General features: G+C 36.6%; 2 long non-coding RNA genes across 3 annotated transcripts; one reads left to right on the top strand and one right to left on the bottom strand.

Annotated features, from left to right (window-relative positions):
• Positions 1-1,592: 1,592 nt before the first annotated feature.
• Positions 1,593-5,830, bottom strand: LOC137401573 (uncharacterized). 2 transcript variants are annotated; one of them, XR_010979356.1, is made up of 4 exons: positions 5,556-5,830; positions 4,380-4,540; positions 3,347-3,481; positions 1,593-1,935 (listed from the first exon to the last, which is right to left on the bottom strand). It is a non-coding gene; the product is annotated as an uncharacterized lncRNA (long non-coding RNA). The 2 variants fall into 2 exon arrangements; XR_010979355.1 differs by lacking the exon at positions 1,593-1,935 and having other exon boundaries at positions 1,943-3,481; positions 5,556-5,829.
• A 172-nt stretch (positions 5,831-6,002) lies between these two features.
• On the top strand, positions 6,003-16,887 carry LOC137401971 (uncharacterized). Its single transcript, XR_010979408.1, has 4 exons — positions 6,003-6,171; positions 12,994-13,084; positions 15,624-15,766; positions 16,064-16,887. It is a non-coding gene; the product is annotated as an uncharacterized lncRNA (long non-coding RNA).
• The last annotated feature ends 2,956 nt before the right edge of the window (positions 16,888-19,843 follow it).

Here is a 19,843-nt window from a genome sequence, read left to right as displayed (position 1 = left end):
GGATGTTCCGAAAAGTCCCAGAAACGTTACATCGTAACGTTGTCACAAGATTATTTGTAGACACATTTTCAACGTTCCAGCAACGTTGTGGGAAAAACATTGCTGGAACGTAACTCTTAAAACGTTCCATCAATGTTGTGGGAATTACTTTGCTGGAACGTATTTCCCATAATGTCCCTACAACGTTGTGGGAAATACGTTGCTGGGATGTATTTCCCACAACGTCCCAGCAACGTTGTGGGAATTACGTTGCTGGAATGTTAGCAAATGATCCCGCATAACATTCCCACAATATTGGGAGAACATTGCGTAATATTCCACGAACATTTCTTCCATAATATTGTCTCAAGGCTATTAGCTAACATCGCAGGAAGGTTACGCATAGAACATTGGTGGGACATTGATGCGTAGGGATTTTCCATCTTTATTATACAACATTCCTAGCTACTGCGCATCGCTTTCCTTGCTGCGGTAATCTCGTTGAGCTAAAACGAAATATAATTATAAGGGCATACAAGTTAATGGGCATTGGCTTCGCTCTACTAACGAAATGATTTACATACGCGTCGGCTTGTCAGACGACACGTAGCGCTAATCAATCGGTAGATAGACTATCACCATCCATCTGACACAACATGTGGCGACCTGGTCAGTTGCGATATGTTCATACTGTCGCGTCTTACTTTGACCCGTTTAACTGATAGCCAGAGCCTAATGTACCCTAGTCATTTTTGCGATATGTCTAATGAAGTGCGAAAATTGAAATTTGTAGTGACTTTTCATTTCATTTACATAAATCATTCAAATTTATCATTATTCTTTTTCATTATTTTGTTTGTTTTTATATCTGTAATGAAAAATCTATAACATTTTTAATTTGCTTCATTTTAAATAATTTTTTGTTATGAAAGGGGGACAACTTCCAAAAAATGAATCATGCGTTTTTGTACCATTCTAGCTAGAACGTTAGAGGAAAAGATTGCTAACGTTATTATAACGTTGTTACAAAACATTGTTATCGAATGTCCCAGCAATGTTACAGGATTGCTACTTTGAAATGTCTGGGTATAAACATTCACATAATATTGTCTTCTAATATATTCGGAACAGTATGGCATTTCACCATTATGGAACATTCAGCAGATGATCTGGTGCAAAATTCCTGTGACATGGGGAGAATGTTACAGAACATTCCACAAGCATGCCTTTCATGATGTTGCCTCAAAGATATTAGCTAACATCCCAGGAACGTTTTCGTGCAGAACATTAGTGGGGTGTAACTGTGTAGACAATTTCTAACATTTTGATGTTTCACAGAATGTTCCTCTAATGAATTGCGTACAATGTTACTATAATGTACCGAGCATAACCATCGACAATATTCTTTCCTTAAGCTATACAACATTCCACCAACATTACATCTCCGAAGCAACCTAATTTTTCTATAATGTGCCATGCTTAACCTTCACACAACATCTCTTCTCAAGGCTGACGGACATTCAACAAATGTTGCACCTTAGATATATACGAAGACTTTTACTAGATTATTCTTAAAATAATCTTTGTGAGCATCTCAATAGTTAGGGCATGGTTCCGAAGCTGTATATTTTGGTACAAACAGTTGCATGATATAATAACAAAAAATAATATGAAACAATAAAAATATAGCTATAAAATGACTAAACTCTATATATATTGTCATCATCAAAACATGGCAGAAAAATACCACAACCTTTACACCAGAATAAATTATATATCAATGATACACAGAGACAAACAAGCAAAGCTATGATCATATTTGTGAATAATGCTACAGTCCACCAAATGCTTTACCACATTAGACTGAAGTTTTTCCAGCTCGTCCGTCCTTGGATTGTGGTGACGAAGGCTGTTCTTTCATCCAACAATTCAGATTACAGTACAATCCTTTAAGGCCTGAAATGTGAAGAAGCATTTATATTAGCAGATGAGAACTGCTAAAAAGTACAGAATACAAACAAAGCAAATATGAGTATAATCTAAATATGGCAACAACCTGTTAACAAAGTAATTATGAACATCGAGGTTGATCTGCCACATCACAGTGTCACTTGCTAGATACATGAAATAGTACCAGCAATACTTTTCTTTTCACTATTTGTGGGCACTCTATAATAAGGTAATATTGTCCACTCATTCAAGTTTTTGGAATCGCGATTCCTCATAATAGGCACAGGTGGATACAAGAGTGCACAACCACCATATTTTCAAAATCATCCTAATCAGCTTTTTATTTAATGGCTTCATAACTGAGCTTCCTATAAGGCTGCAACTTCATATTGGCATATTATGAAAAATGCACAAGCATATCATATTTAGGGTTGCGCTAATAGTAAGTTTCTTCAGAAGCAACTAATGTCCTAGTCGCATTTTTCTTATGCTGAATTATCATTTTAATAATTTGAAATTTAAAAAAGAGTTGTTGTAGAATAGCAATGCGGTAAATTAATTAGTAAATCTCATGTAGCAAAAAACACGAACTTGGACATATCCATTGAAAAATAATAACAAACTGTAAGCTAACAACTCCGCATTAGTCGAGTTATTCACTTGGAGTAAACCTTTCTGATGAGACGCTATATGTGCAAACAGCTATATACGCAGGTAAATGAGAAGCACTGCTAATGCTATTGCAGATTGTTCCAAAGCTTTAACAAACGCCGTGCAGATATTTAATGAAAAATTAAACGATAAGATTTTGTAAGTTTTAGTTGATCTAGAAGTATGCGAGCAGCCTGCCTTTTCAATTTCCTTTATAAGCTTGTTTGAATTAGCGCGTACACTCTTTTAAAAATACATAGTCAATCGGCTATTGTTGCCTCTTACATATTGTCAAATTCTTCAATCATACCTATCTTATATCACAATCAAATAGCTGAAAATCATGTCATAAAAAGAGAAAAAGAAATTACATCGCACTACTAGCTCTAAGTTGACATTTTGGTAAAAGGCAGCACGATTCTCAACCTAACATGCTTATCACAAGTTATACATAATCTAACACAATGCAAACTTTCAAGAGTTGCTTTCTTAATTATGTACACGTGCACACAACTCTTAGATTTCCATATTTTCTCAGCTTAAAATTCTGATGTGCTAGGTAGTTAGTGTTGAAATGTGCTTCCAATCTGCCAAAAAAATCTACGTTTTGTACTACAGCATTTCTAAATTTGAAACTAATTTTTCCAACTTTCAATAACAAAAATCACAGTTAAAGGGAGAGTAACTATAGATCTATCGTAAATTCAAGAGTACAAGTCGAGATCTGAAGTTTGGTTCGAAAATCCTGGTTTTGACATGTACATACCGTGACCTCTTCCATGGCCCAAATCTTTTATTCGCTAATAGTTCAATCGGGATCAGAGGCGGGCAATGCGTAGCTGAAGAAATGGCATTCAAAACACCATCAGTAAGGACGCCTTTTTTGGCGCCGTCGGGAATACTACAATTAACAAAAGCCTGAGAGTAGCATGTTATAGTGAAGATCACAGAGAACAAAAAACAAGCACTTAACCAACGTACTGGTTCACCTCAATACAAGAACAAAACCGCTACCTCGGATAATAGGTATTCAACAGAGTAGCAATGCCGCAAGACAGATTTCTGTCAGAAATCGTGATTCATGTACAAGAAAAAGGTGTGAATGCCCAATAGTGGATGTGTCAAATGGATTACTGAAGTGTGGCCTTGTAGGCAGATACTACAAAAACCAACATCAAATTCAAAACATATCCCGTAATTCCAGAAGAGAATCCTAGTGATGACATTTCGAATGGTGAATAATGGGGACCTGGTGTTCCAATCAGCTCACATTGAGTAGGATTACTGGTATTTCACTATTTTATAAATAAATTCCTATATGTGATATCATCTAATTTTGATTTGCAACGGTTTTTTGAAGTTGAATTTTACTAGAAATCATGCCATGAATTACATTACCGTCGTATTTTTGTGCAGACACCGCAGCAATACTATTTAAATTCATGAAAGAAACGAAGTCACTGTTGGGATTCAAACACAAATGCTCTATGGTAACATCTTCCAGCGCGCGAGCTGGAAGCTTGTAGGTGTAGCATAAATACACACTGGTCAGTGCGCGAGGCGACATTGCAGTAGAAGGACTGGTCTTATGTACTGAATATTATATGGTATGTTTATCGAATTTGATATGGTTGTCACGACGTTAAGGGCTTAGGGCACAAATAAACAAACTTTCCATGTAGCTGAATTAAAGCATATTGATAACATATTAGTAAGCCTACAACATGTATAATAAAAACACAGACATGGAAAATTTGCAATAGTGATGGAAAAATGCAAGAAATATGTCTAGATCTCACCTGTCCCACAGTTATTGATACCGATTCAATTGGTTATGGAGAATTTACTGTTGAGCCGAACCGGTGTATGGTTGGCAAATTGACCATAGTAGTGGTGATTGACTAGATAGCGATTAGACGATTAGTTGCAAGGATAATGGCCAGATCTTGTGAGATTCATTCTAAAAAATCGCAAACAAACTACATTAGAGATCTTGCAAACAACAAATCGATAAACTATCTATATAGTAAGAATCTAATGGTTATGGACTTGGACTGAGATTGAACCGATAACCTTGTAGTTGCAAACCCTAAATCTGGCCACTAAAAACTGCTGGTTGGTCACTACTAATATTGCTCAACATTTTCCAACTGCACTACTAATATTGCTCAACATTTTCCAACTGAATAACAAGTTTAGTAGCTCAGTGACTAACAAACATGTCTTTACTCATTTGATATATGCGTATAGATCTTCATCTTTATGAAATTTTGGAGACAAAAATAATGGCAAAGGAAGATTTCTTCAAATTAAGTTTAGGAAATGGCGTTCAAACTTGTATCAGAGTTTGTCACATCAGAGTTGTCTTCTCTATTTTATGGCAGTCAAAAACTATTAATGATTCACCATTACTCCGTTTGTACACAACACACAGTCACTCGCAATGAGATTTATTATCAACAATGCCTCTGAAGTAGGTAATGAAATCAAAAGATAATGCTACTACTCAGTAACATGCTTTACACATTTTTCTACGCATATATGGCTTCAAAGCCATTTCAATTCTATTAGCAAAAGCTCGCTCAACCAGCAAAAGTGTTTTTATCAGTTATTAAGACATTCGATAACATCGCTGTGATACGTGAAAAAAATAATATTAAAAGTTGTACTTCTCTTAAAGCACAGAGGTACAGTTAAAGAACGAAAGCAATATGTAACCCTTTTAGTGCCATAGGCCTACTCTTTTTAATGAATTCCTGTTTACAGAAGCGTGACATTTTAAAGACAAATTATATCCATTTTATGACTCGCAAATGCTTTTCAAGCTGTTTTCCAACGTCAAACGCATCCAAGAACGATAATCCACTGCAGTTTACCACCATGGAGTGCAATTATTTATAAACACAGTCTTTAACACTCGGTTTTATTTACGGAGAAAAACTTGAATTTGTACCAATGCAAAAAACTTTACTCACCTGCAATAACGATCGCAAAGAGCGTCCATATCATTTATTACTATATTGTGAATTTTATTGCAAGTATTGCAGATGAGTTAAGCATCGTTAAATCATTAATTAAACTACAACAACCGGAAAAATAAATCAGTATGGCCGACATTTCCTCCTCCTAGTTTTGCCTTGTCCGATATGTTCAGGCATAATACGATGTAAATGCATACCTTCGAAATCTTTCGAAGGAGTACGATGCGGATTTTTAGCTTTCCCACGCATCGAACTTCATAAATTCCAAAAGGTTATAACTAAATTCTATGTATATGCCCACAAACAATCTCGGTTGATATTTTGGTTCAATATACAGTAATACAAAAAAGCGTTTAATCTCTCTGTAAAAATTTAATAGACGTAAACTGACAAAACGTCGTAAAACCACGGTTATGGAAGAGCAAGCGAGTCATACTTAACGCCGAATACCTGTTGGAGATTCCGACAAGTTGGTGATTTTTTCTGAAACTACCGATGTGATTACCGCTGCCTATACTCATGATGTTGTGTTAAAACTGCTAAAAGAGTTCTGAATAAATATCGCCGAGTGATTTATTCACTACTAATGGACGTGATTTGACGCTATTTGGTAAGAAACCTCAAATTGTTGATCAGTTACAAAACTGCCTTACACAAAGCCACTGCACACTCGCAGACCTGCGAAAATGGTGCCCGAAGGGTTGAAATCAACTTGATATCGAATAATGAATACCATATTTGCCTTGTGGTGACCGATTTAACTCGTGCACTACTATAAGCCCCTCTGTGGGGCTTACAGACAATTTAAATCAGACGGAAGCCCCTCACTGGGGCTTTCTTATATTATGTGGTTTGGTTCTCTTTTTGTAGCTACAAGTGAATGGATTCAAATTTTCTTGGTTCAAATGCTTAGTATGGAGACTATTGTAGTGTGTGCTCATGTGAAACTGACAGTAAAGGATTCTTTTAAGTATTATATATATAGCATTTGTATTCATTTCATGTGAAACGTTAACTGCGGATGATTCCCAAAATCTATAAGCACAAAAGCTCTGAAACGCGCTCGTAGAGAGCATACGAATTTCATCGCATCTGACGAAGACTTGCCTTGTTTGGCCTGACCCATTTTGTGAGCAGCTGTTTGAATGGCTTTTGTTGATACAAATTAATTATGTTCAACCTAAAATGAATTACGTAGTGAATAAGTTGAAGACTCTTTTATGAGAAAGAGATTTTGAGGTGATTTTTTTGTGAGCAGTACATCATGTTTATGTTACAAAACTATTTATTGTACTGACTGAAAAGAAAAACGAAGTTGCAAGTTGTCAGTCAAGACTCAATAATCATTTTTTATTTACAGCATGAAACTTTGTTGAGTCCAAAAATAATCCATCAGACAACAAGCAAAGCAACCTTTTCACTTCTAACATTCCTTGCAAAAAACATAATTTTCAGTGATTTGTCTGCTAATATGTTACACAATTCTAAGAAAATTTATCTTTGCCAAAATTATTTAAGCATTGCCAAGTGGAAGTAACTTTATGCGGATCCATGGTCTATTCTAGCAAATACATGTAGACTAATTATTATGACATGACCATGTAGTAACTGTAATTTTTAATTTCTGTAATTTATCTAATTGTGATTTTTACAATTTGATATAAATGAGATAATCTCTCTTCGAGTTAAATTCAACAACAAGATTGCATAAAGGTTTGGAAATTTTTTTGAAGGTGCATCCCCCTTTTTCTTATTTTGTAAAGAGCAAATCTGACAATACAACAATCATTTCAACGGGTATGTGAACTGACTGTTTGATATAGCCGCGTAATTGCCTTTAAGCTGTATAAATCATCTATGTGAGAATTTTCTGCAAGTTGACAGGCTCGGTTACGATGGTTGTTTCTTGTGTCATTACTGACCAATGCCCCAGATGGGCGCAAACTATTTTGTAATTGCAAAAGGAAGATTTGTTTAGTAAATTGACAATGTCATATAAGCAAGCTAATAACAATAACTGAACACTTCATTGTTTTGTTAATTATTTGTAATATCTACTGTGACAAGCAACAACAAAAACTGAGCCAAAGGTTTCAAAAGAACAGTGAATATCACACTGTATTATTTAACACTGTTTACGAAAACCTACAATAGGTGTTCTCGTCATTTCATGAACAAAAAATAAGATTGTTATATATGACCTATTGTTAAAGGTTGACTTGCAACAAAATTCACATTACAGTTATTTGATATCAAAATATTCACCATGTCTTATTCTGTTGTGTTGTAGGTGCAAATTATATGGGAATGTGATTAAAAGCTTTTAAAAGCTAAAAAACCAACAGTTAATCGCAGCCACATGAGACCGCCGTAGTTGGAATTCTCTTTCCAAAGCGGCTCAAATGGGACGTAGTTGTTACAGGATGGTTTCTGTTTACACTTTCATGCAACCTCATTCGTCGAAATATTTTCACAAATATATTTCACACATTCAATAAAACCAGGTCTATTGTTCTTACGCGTCTATTTTATCGTCATTGTAATGCAATCACTTTTAGCTCTGATATATTATAACTTACCGTAAAAAGTCGTTAAACTTTCTATCCTTAGTTCGAAGGCGTACATATCATTGTCTGATAATCATGACGAGCCTGTTGGTCACATGTGATATTCGAAAATTGCTGCAAAAATTATTTGCGAAGTATTGGGTCACATGATCAGATTACAACTTGACGATTAGATCAAGCCAAAACAAAATTGAAAGTAGCGCGCATCTATATTTGATATGGGGTCTTCGGTAAAACCCGAAGTGTTTGTCATAAACTAGTGCTACGATAAGTTTTATATGGAGCTTTTTATTGGCCTTTCAATTCACATGAGAACATCACGTAACAAGACAATAACCAAACTGTCAGAACTACGTCAGAGAAATAAACAGATTCCCATTTACGGCGGCTTTTCGTTTTTGAGCTTTCAAGAGCTTGTAATCACATTTCCACATATTTGGCAACTACAACACAACAATGTAAGACATGGTGAATCTTTTGATACCAAATAACTGTAATGTGAATTTTGTCGCAAGTCAACCTTTAAGACTAAAACTAAAGCTTTGGAGGCTAAGCTGCTTTTCATCAACAACAAAAACTTCAGCTTTTTAAAATTCACTCTCAGAGTCGTAGAGCTCACATGTGTGCTATACGGCTCTGTTCACGTCTACACATACTGTTGCAACAATAAAGCTATCTCTCCTTGGAGCAGACAATTCTACTTCTCCGGTAACTTTTAACCACTAAACAGCTATGGCATTCGTTAAAAAGTATTAGTCAGCCCAGCTTATAGGTCTATGGTGACAGTTTTGTCTTATTAATAGAAACGCACATGCAATAGATTGAAGGGGAGTCTATGGGTGATCGATCCGCATCATGCCACACTATCACAGTATTATCCAAGAATTGTATTTCAATGGGATTATCGCTCAACTGAGCAGTTACCGGTGTATCTTAGACTCGCAGCTTACAAATTTCTTACTCATCAATACTCTTTAAGGGTGGTCAGTGGTCACGTGAGAGCCGAAACGAACTAAACGACACAAAACAACGTCGCTGTCAGTTGTAAACTGTTCAGCCGAAGACATTTCTGGCTGAAACGAACCATTTCGATCCTGCTCGAAATTTTGTGGTCGAACCCTTGCGTTTATTGGCTGGTTAAAATTCTACCGAGCACTCGTCACATTTCTATTTACGTGCGTGTGAGCAAAGGTAAATAGAAAAGGGACGATCTTTTTATTTGGTTAAATAAACAACATCTAACAATTTATGACAAGGCTCTCCCGGACTTGTGATTGTGTTGCATGAATGTAAGATGTTGTGCTTGAGTTTTGCATAAATGTTAAAGAATGGTTGTGGTTTTATTTCCTATAGAATATAAGTAATGTGTCATACTCATCCTGATGAATAATCGTTGCCTGTTTTATTTATGTAAAACCACAGTACTATGATGAAGACTGTTTTTGTTTGTTATGTACTCAGCATAGAAAAACATTCATATATTAACAAAAAGTATAATTTTGTTGATGGAAGGTTTGGCAAAATTTTTCTATCGAGTGATTTATTCTGAGCAGCTGAACGATCTTCTGATAAGTCTGCTGTGTAATAATAATTAATAATTGTTCCTCAAAGTTTTTTGTTTACAATAGAAATATTTAGTTTAAATACATAAAAACTACCAATGAAACAGTGTCCTGTCTCCATGCGTATGGTATCTAGGAGGCGAACTGACTTCGGATGCCATGTGACATGTGGCTTAGCCGACCCAAAGTAAACTAACCTCCAAACCTAAGTCAGTTCGGTCATCGCGTGACCACGGCTTTAGCGTGTCACCTTTGCAACATTACTAAAAGGCTGTGTTTCAAGTAAGCGAATCTATTACTGGTGCACCTTCCATTACATCACGTGGTCCATACATGCATACATAGCTGAGAGGTTCTATAGAGGTCCGAAGGGCTATACAATATTACATAGATTTTTGCAGAGGTCTCTCCAAAGTCGTTCTGTTATCGAAGATGTCATTGGCAGCTGACCAAAATTAAAGTAAAACAACCATGATAGTTAGTGTAATTAATATAATTATTCAATAAGTTAAAGCAATGGTAAAATAAATTGTGGCAATATGTTACAATGCAATACTGTTAGCAGCGGATGACATTCAATCTATATATAAATGTGAGCGTTTGTCGGTCGGTCCAGTTGTATACGGATAGTTTTAGTAATAAAAAATTCGCTTCGCAGAGGCTTTAAACTTGCGAAGATTGTAATCGCAAGTTTGCAAACACGCATAACTAACCACAAGATTGTGATTTTCGGCCATCTTTTTTTCAGTATCCGTATTGCGATTGTAGGTTACTAACTAAATGTATATGTAATTTTTACTATTAACTAATATTACCATTTCTTTCATTTTTATAAAATCATTTTAAAATCCATTACCTATCTTTTAATGTGACGTTTCAATTTCAGATGTCCTGCTACACTCCTATTTTCGGTTTCTTATAAAGCAATCGCTAAATCTACAAGTACCGTGGTGCGCTTCATTGCTATACATTTGTACTGGTATCGTCCATAAAAACTTTTTCAATAGTTTTTCAAAGTAGCTTCTGCTGCAGCAGTAACCTTTGTATACACACGTGTCTACATGTATATAGTCACTGTTATTAATAATTCAGCCTAGTCATGATTTTTATTTTATTTTTTCAATTAAATAGTGCAAGTGCTCTAGAATATCGAATATCAGAATAGGATGAGGTTAAGCACTTTACAAAGAATCACAGCCATCTTTGGTACTAAAAATGATCAGTGCTTGTCCAATTACTACATGAATTATGATGTTATACTTATTTCTTTGGCAATTAGGCTTATTTGTGCTGTTTGTCCGAGGTTGGAAGGAGCAGAAAAGCCTCTGACCTCTTGTATAGAACGCACTAGAGTTTGCGCAAGCAGAGTGCCTCAATAGTTTAATAACCTAACCAGTATGGACAATCATTTGTGTCGCTTTGGTTGTCCACTAGTTTATTGAATGATTCATAAGCAGTTTGTTTGTGTGTGTGTATGTGTGCTCTGGTCACTCGCCTGTTCCCAAACACGTCGCAAAGTACTGGCGACAGCACCGCATGCTATTAGCGGTGAAATGGGAACCTATGCGCCGGGTACAGCCAAGGACCGCCGATAGTTGCAGACGGCCTCGCAATAGTTTCGGGCTGTTCAAATGTCGCAAAAGGCCGCAGGCAAAACCTTCATGTAATCCTCGTACAGGTGAAGGTCACCATTATAGAAACGGCATGGCGAGCGAACATTTTATGTGATTCCTCGATTATGTTTAGCGATGTAGCTTATATGTGAACATATGCCACCGAGCCTAGTGCCGCAAGCGTTTTGCTGCGCAAGTTACCGCCAGAGTTTCGCAATCGATATGTGAACCAGGCTTTAGTATTAAGCTGCGTTCAGATCAGCCATTGTGCAGAGGCCAAGTTTGATCTGAGAGTGGGTGATTTTGTCCGTTTTTTATTTGCAGGGTCAGATAACTTTAGCTGATATATTTTAGTGAGTCACTCCTTGAATTTTGCTGACTGTTTCCTACAATGTTTTTAGTGAACTTTTTTAGCAAGCTGCCTGATTATTTTGCACTGCTCATCGCTAATAATGGATAACCATAAGGAGGACGATCTTTTGCTAACATAATGTGCTTCAACTATTATAATAACAGCAGTTTTCCGGGTTGCTGTTACTCATGAGTGAAGCTATGACAATAGCATACACAGGTGTGAAGACAAATATGGTGTTCATATTAAAGCCTGGTTTCCATATGACAGCACAAGGCCGCGACGTCCTGCGTGCGTAGGCCAGCTGTGATATGGAAACTTCAACACACGACGATAGCGCGACGTGCGTACGCTAATCGCAAGGATCCAACAGAATGGGTCCTTGCGATGGGTGCTCACGATTATGTATCCCACAATACACCGCTAGACCTTGTCAACCCATCCCATAATTCAAACGGAGGGCTGTTTTCCGAAGAAATCCGTCTCTCCTACGAAAAAGTAAGGAAATTATCCACTCTGTCCAATGCAAGCGTGGTACCTACGCGCGATATGGAAACACCGCATCGCGGCCCATGAAATGCATTGTGCACGATCACTGGGCTGCGCACGATCATTGTGCTGTCATATGAAAACCAGGCTTTAATGACACTATGACTCACGGTAAAAAAGATGTCATTGGCTACTCAAATAGAATATCGGCTTTGAAAAAAAATTTTCTCTTTGGACTATATCGGTATCAGGCTTGTTTGCGCTGTTCACACGATACGATTCTCGGTCAGTAGAAAAATTGGTCAGAGAATTGACCCAAAATCGGCTGCTGTGACCGCAGCTTTAGTCTGTTAGATTTAGCTTTCTGCTTTTAGGAGGAAACTTATGTTATGCAAAAGCTATTATAACGAATATTGTTGGTTGGTCACATCGTGTATCTGCTCTAGTAGGGCAGTGGTGTCAGGTTTAATGCTTATTAGTTTGTTGTAGGGGCTTAAAAGAAACTGATGTTTTTTTTTCTTTTCTAGAGGGTATTCTCAGTAGAAGCATATATCTGACTTTAGTTCATTTTTGGCAATTGTTTCCAGTTCTAATTTATTGCAGCTTCAGTGGTAGTGTCTGCCTTTGAATTTTGAGCTAATATAATCGTGCATTGTGGTGCCATTTTGTGAAGCGACCAGCATTTGTAATCTTTAGTTACACACCCCATGAATACATGTCATTGTGAAACAAAGGAACTCATGTTATTCAACTTCTATATTAGTATTTATGCATCCTGTCTTAAGAGTATTATACGCATCTTACATAACCACTCATCCCCTTTTATTTAACCATTTCTGATGTGATTAGGAAACAGCTTTCTGGACTCTTGCTAGCTAGCCTGGGCATGGCTCTCGTGGTGGATATGGAGAGAGAGCCTGGGACACATAGCGAAAAAAAGGTAAGATAACTTCTGCAAAACGAGTGACATATGTTACATATGACGCTCAGACTGATACTAATGGAAGCGTGTCGTTAGATTCGTATCTCACGATGTATTAGATGTGGCGCGTTTAAAAGCCTATTGTCACGGTAACGTGACTTGATCTAGTAAAAAGCGCTATTTTTTTGATAGGCTGGGTGGTTACGAAATACCTCGTTTGATAATAAAACGATAGGAACCATAGGCTACTATTCTCTTGCGTTTTCACGTTAGCAGTTTCAATTCCTATACTGATAAAAATGGAGCCATTCAAAAATTACTATCAAAGCTAGGCATAGTCGCACTGAGACCAAAACAGTTTCAAGCTTTACAACATATTATCGCAGGTCTTGACCAATTTATAGTTCTTCCTACTGGCTTCGGAAAGAGTATTTGCTTTCAGATGGCACCATTTTGCAGTGGTAGGTCCGAGTTGTTCATAATAACTGTCGCGAATAATAATACTCGTGAGTAAAATAAAACTGAGATTACTTTTTACTAGATATACTTTTCTTTACTAGCAGCGTGCAATTCATTTTTGTTGTTCTATTGCTATTCGTTTGCTATGTTTGTATTGTTATTGTGAATTTTTTTTATTCAATTGATTCAATTTTTTATTATAATTAAATCAAAACATAATGAATTGAACATATGAAATAATATAACTGTCGTTATTGATTTATTATGCAACCAACATTTCATACTTACTAACCAGCGTTTGTTTGCTGCCAATTCAGATTAAAAATAATACGTAATACTCACGTAGATCATAAATAAGACCGTCACATGATACTCCTTCGGAAATAATGATTGTGATATTAGCGACTTCAGAAGTCGGCTTTTAGAGTTGTCTTCCCCGCGTGTTGCGATGTGTCCCAGGCTCTCTCTCCCAATCCCTACGAGAGCCATGCCCAGGCTACTTGCTAGCCTGACACGCAGATTTATTATTCCAACTTCCTAGCACCTGCTATTTTACTGCTTAGCATAAATGTTATCTGCTTCCTTGTACTTACTCGCTTACTGCCTAGGAAGCTTTGCAGCGCCCAATCGTCTGTGATCTATGGATGTGACGATTGCCTGACCGATTAGGCAAACATATATAAGCCTGTGTAGATCAGAAACAATTCGAACTCCATATTTTACTCACGCTCTACGTATCATTCTGCTCTTGTATCACTCTTTATATTTTTAGACTTGCGCAATGAGCATCGGCCATTGACTTGATTAGCCTTCATATATTTTATGTTTTTGCAATTGAAAGTTTGAATTTTTAATAAATATATTCTGTTTTAAAGTTTTTTAACTAAAACAAACCAGTCTAATTCTTGACATTAAATCTACACCTAAAATACAGTCCTTTATAAATTCGCAAATCATAAACCAACTACTTGAACCACCAATCCAGCACTTATAGTTAATAATCCTTTAAACAGAGGGTCATTACAATTTCTATGTCATCAGTCAACTATTCAATTGACAAGTTCATTACTGAAGCAGCATGTTTGTGGTGGTTGTAGATAGTAGTTTGTGATTTTGCTGCCAGCAATTTTCTAACAGCAAATTGTTTCCAGCAAAACTGTTGAAAATCTGAGTGTATTGATTTTAACTATATACATTGTATAATAACCGCAAGTACATCACTAACTTCCATACTATACTCCACACAAGTTGCTTGTAAAACTGTTTATCTCATAACTGAATATTGTAAGATGGCAGATCTCTTCATGAGTGTTTCTATTGTATTCTCAAAAATCTGGTTAATCATTGATTGGCTTGGTTTGCTGAGCATTAGTATCTTTGTCAGACTTATTATTGTTGGGATAGGCCTGAAATCCTCAATTGCTTTATTTGTTTTCTCTATAAAACATGTTATAATGGAACTCTATACATAACAACCCAAAGGTAGACAAATTTATTTTATTTTATAATTTTAAAAGTATAGCACTATGATTCTTCGTCTTAACTTATTAGTATGCTGGACTTGGTAGATGGCATCGAAATCTGCAAGCAAACACATTAACAATCAAATATATTACAGAATAGGAGAATGTGTTCTAAAAATGGTAACTACCCTTGTTGCTAAGCTCGCACCTATTTTTTGGATCAGCTTTAAAATGGCTTTTTTGCTAGAAAAACAGCAATACTGTTTCTAGTGCTTTTTGATTCAATTTAACTAGCCCATGTTTATTACATTTACTGTGACTAGCATGCTCACTTATCACCACTTGCGACTCTACTACATGCCATTCAGCCACCTAAATGCTGAGTATTATTTAATGTCATACGGCAACCAGCTTTATGGATGCAAAGCTTTTATGTGAATTTAATAATATTTTTAAAATTAATTGCTATTAAATCTAAGTGGTAGGTACAATGGCTGGTGTGGAAACTTTGGATAAATTTTGGCACAGTATTCCGATGTCACTGATGAAAAGATCCTGAGACCTACCGAAATTTATTAAAAATAGCATTCTTTGCAATTGTGTTATGCAATTAAAACTTGATTTTAATGACACAGATGGCTCCTGCCCCTACTTCTCTCATCTAAACCAAGAAAGAGTCATGTAGAAGGTGACGATGACTTCCATGATGATTTGGAATCAAGCGAACAGCTGGAAATCGAACTGTCAAGGTCTGGCTCGAACATAGTGGAGTGCATCGGTAGGTAAATATGACCAATATATCCAGGTTTTCTACAAAACAAAATATCTGGCACACATTGCAGCCTTGCTGCATATGCTAAACTGCATGGCTGCTCATATTGTGGTGCATAATTTGGGTATATAAATGTATTTTGGTATTAGCTACTTTCACTTATTGTTAGTGTATAAAGCAGATATACAGAAAGCAGAGTGGCTTGAAATAATACTGCAGCAGATCAGCGATATGTAGTTAAATTTGTTTTATGGTTGATACATATGCTTTTTATAATAATATTAGCATATGATATTTATTTAGCAGGTTATGAGGTACAGAGCTTAAAACTCAACTGCAATGACTGCACCAGCTTTATAGCCTCCTGTCCAAGTTTACGCATCAGGGGATGATGCGATACTAATCAGTGTAAAAGATAGAGGTGGTATGTTTCCACCTCATCCTGTCATCACAAAGATATGTCTAGGCTCAGAACTGAGCATACGGCAGGGTGTCGACTTACAAGGAATCACTGCAGACATACACAAGCTGGTGGTCACTAAAACTCTTTCATCGGTTTTACAAAGCAATTTGCATCAGGGATTTCCATGCTCGTTCCACTGCACAGCGCAACGTTAGTTAAAATATCACCTCCAGATATTTCAGGATTATAATTCATCAGGAGGCTACAAAGGTAGCAGCTAACAAGGGAATCTCAGATCAAGGCTCAGCCGACTGGTCGTCTTTAGTCATGTGTAGCCTTTCACAGTATGTCTAGAAAAGTTTACCATTTGTCGCTTGTTTTCTACGAGTTTGCCGATGCTGTTTGCATAACACCCAAGACCCAACATTTATATTCATGGCAGACTGCAATCAGCGTACGATGTACCAGTGTGTATGCATTTGAAATCAGTTTGTACACCTAGCTATCTGACATGTTAGCCCATAGCATATGGCAACATTGATAATTTTGCAATATCTTTTGGAATACATGTGCATCAATATACACTTTTACTCGCACTTTTTATATGAAATATTCAACTTTATGTTTATAAATTTGCAGGGTAGGAGATACATAGTGTATAAGCGTTGTATCTAAAATTTGAAACAAATATCTTGTGTGCTTTAGTAGTTATATCGAATTACATGTAGCAACAAAAATGTCTCTTGATTCTTTCAGTGTAAACAATGATGACTCACTTGCCTGACCAGCTGCAAGTGAACAAAGCATTGCCCTTCTGTCACAAAGCATGCGGCTATTTATGTAGGACATCACGGCTTTGTATTGCCCAGTCTCCTATAGCTAATAGGTCTTAAATAGGCTCGTAAATGTCACCTTCAAGAAAGGGTAGTGAGCTTCAGCCAGCGCATTGGCATTTAAAATACACCAAAGGTCAAGCTGAGAATTAAACATGAGTAGCAGTACGCAGACCAACACACACAGGCACACATACATATTGAGCTATCCCTGCTACTTCACTCTGTATGGGGTATAAGTGGTAACATCACTTATGAGTTCAATATAGTGTCAGGGTCAGTCATGTAGTAGGACACTCCCCTGGTCATGAATATAATCTCCAACATATCTATGGCAAAACAGTCTTCAGCCATTTTGCAGCTGTTTAACTATGTGAATACAATTGTGAGAACTTTGCAAATTTTATGCAATTCAAGTTAGTTTATTTTTATCCTATAAAGTTCTGATCAGACATCAGCTGTAATCAGCAATTTGGATTTAAATGCTCTCTGTTGTGTCCTTATGAGGCTTACAGCGTACCCGTACCCGTGGTTTTATAGGACTATTTTGACTATTAGGACTAAAAATGGCTTGAGACAGCTGGAACAAACATTTACTGAACCAAAATGAATCGAACAATATTAGAGCATGAGCGTTTAATTAATCTAGCAAAAGGGCTACCCAAATATTGCAGCGGTAATATTAGGTGCTCAAAATTAGCCAGTTCAACCTTCTTAGGAGGGTTTTTGACATACACTATTTTCCCATGATGCGCAGTGCTTCGGAGTTGCGCCCTTTCCGAATCATGGAAACGGCGTCTTCGCACTGAAACCACTGCGCACTGATCAGTGCGAAGTCTGTGCAAATTTGCAACAAGGAAACAGCAACTGCGCAGTGGCTGCACATATCTCCCATGCCATGAAAACGGATTCTTCGAGGGCCATGAAATAGTACAAAAGCTATCCTGCTAATCTTGTTTTTTTCTAATCTGATTTTCTTTCACCTATATTTAATTATGGTCTGCGCCCACAAGGATGAGGTGATTACTTTCCCAGACTTTGTTGTCGATGCCAACACTTTTCGAAAAACAGAAGGCACGTCCTAAATAACGTTTAAATAATATATTGCTTAAAAAATTCTTATTAAAAATATATTACTTTGTAAAAATTGTGTTAAGTTTTGTAAAACATTGTGATTGTGTATTGTAAATAAAAGTATAATGATGACAGAGGCATAAAAAGACCTTTTCTGATGTTCGGTATCCATGATCGATTCAATTTCTCCATCAGGCGATTCGATTTATACAATGTCTGTTCTCTGGCTAAGTTGCTGAAAACCACTGCGCAGCATGGTAACGTGTCAATCCCTTCGACTTCGGAGGGGGCTGCATCGCAGTACTGCGCACCATGGAAACATAGTTATAGTCCTTTTAACATTGCCCTAACAATAGACCGATCTTTAAACAGAGCAGCTCGTTTATTGTGAACGATATTTGCAATAAGGTTTCCTTTTATACATTTGGAAAATTTGCATGTATTTTATAACCATAAAACAGCTAAAGATTTTTGCTTAGATTTTAAAATAACCTATCTAAAGTTTTTTAAAAATTCTGCAACTGAATAAAGCATTGTTGCAGAAAAACAGTGATATCTTATAGAGAAGTTGTTTTCATTGCATGAAGCAAGACTAAAGCTGAATAAGGATACTTCATTAATAATAATTTTGTTTGTGTTTTAAAGAGCCTTGTTAAATATTAAAATGGTTTTCTATTCTGTGCTAAAGTTTTGCATGCAAACAATAAAATAGAAGGAACTTAAATGACAACATAGGTGAAACAAATGCAGGCCTCGATTGAGTAAAATGTTGGTGTATTGTACCTAAGTTTACTTGAAATGTAGACAAGAGTAAATTGAATGTAATAAAATCCTGCAAAAGTGCTCTCAACTTCAATGAGGATATAGTACGAGTGACTGCGCGTTAAAATCGGAGAATATGAATAATTAAGCATTTTGCTATGTACACACTGTACTCTGCAATCGAGCGTTTCGATAAACACTTGCTGATATGGATTTAACACCAGGCTTGACCTCATAGGTCAAGTACTAGCCTAATTAATGACTCAATAAATAGCTAAGCAGTCTTGTCCCAGCTAAGGTTAGCAGCAATGATTCGGAAGGTTGGCGCATTGAGACTGCTGAAATGGAAATAAAAACGACTGAATCGTGAAAATGTTTTTAATGTGATTGTCATCGATATTCTAATGCACATTAATAACACTAGTGCCGTTTCCATAATTGGCAAGAACAATGGATTCGATAATGTTTTGTAGATCGCAAAACTCGCTTAGCTTGCGGATTTATGCCGTTTCCATGACGCAGATCACTTGTGGATTGGCTCAGTTTGCAAATTATGAGCGTCATGGAAACGCAGCTATTGTCTGTTAATTCTCTAGCATGTTGAACTCTTCTCTAGTTGAGCTCTAAGAGATGAGTGAATTAATCACATCCTTCAAATAGCACTACACTAGACGGTCTCACTGTCAAGGACTGTTACACAGGCTGAGGATGTCTGACTGCTAACACGAGCTCAGTCCGTTGACTATCTATGCGTTGACTATCTGTGCCATCTCACCGTGCGGCGCATGGGCCATCATCCTAACCATAATGTTTTGGAATGTTGCATATATGTTACAGCCATTCTGAAAATAGAAATACACACAAATTTTCATTAATCATTTTGATACTTATGTGGCTACAACATATAATGGCACTGTTTTGAAGCTGTCTTCCATTATAGTTGCAGCTGTGTCAAAGGTTGGCTTGCAATAAAATTCACATTACAGTTATTTGGTATTAAAAGATTCACCA

This window comes from Watersipora subatra, chromosome 8, assembly GCF_963576615.1.
Source record: "Watersipora subatra chromosome 8, tzWatSuba1.1, whole genome shotgun sequence".
Taxonomy (NCBI): domain Eukaryota; kingdom Metazoa; phylum Bryozoa; class Gymnolaemata; order Cheilostomatida; family Watersiporidae; genus Watersipora; species Watersipora subatra.
The sequence above is the reverse complement of the archived record's forward strand: the minus strand, read 5'-3'. Positions and strand labels throughout refer to the sequence as shown.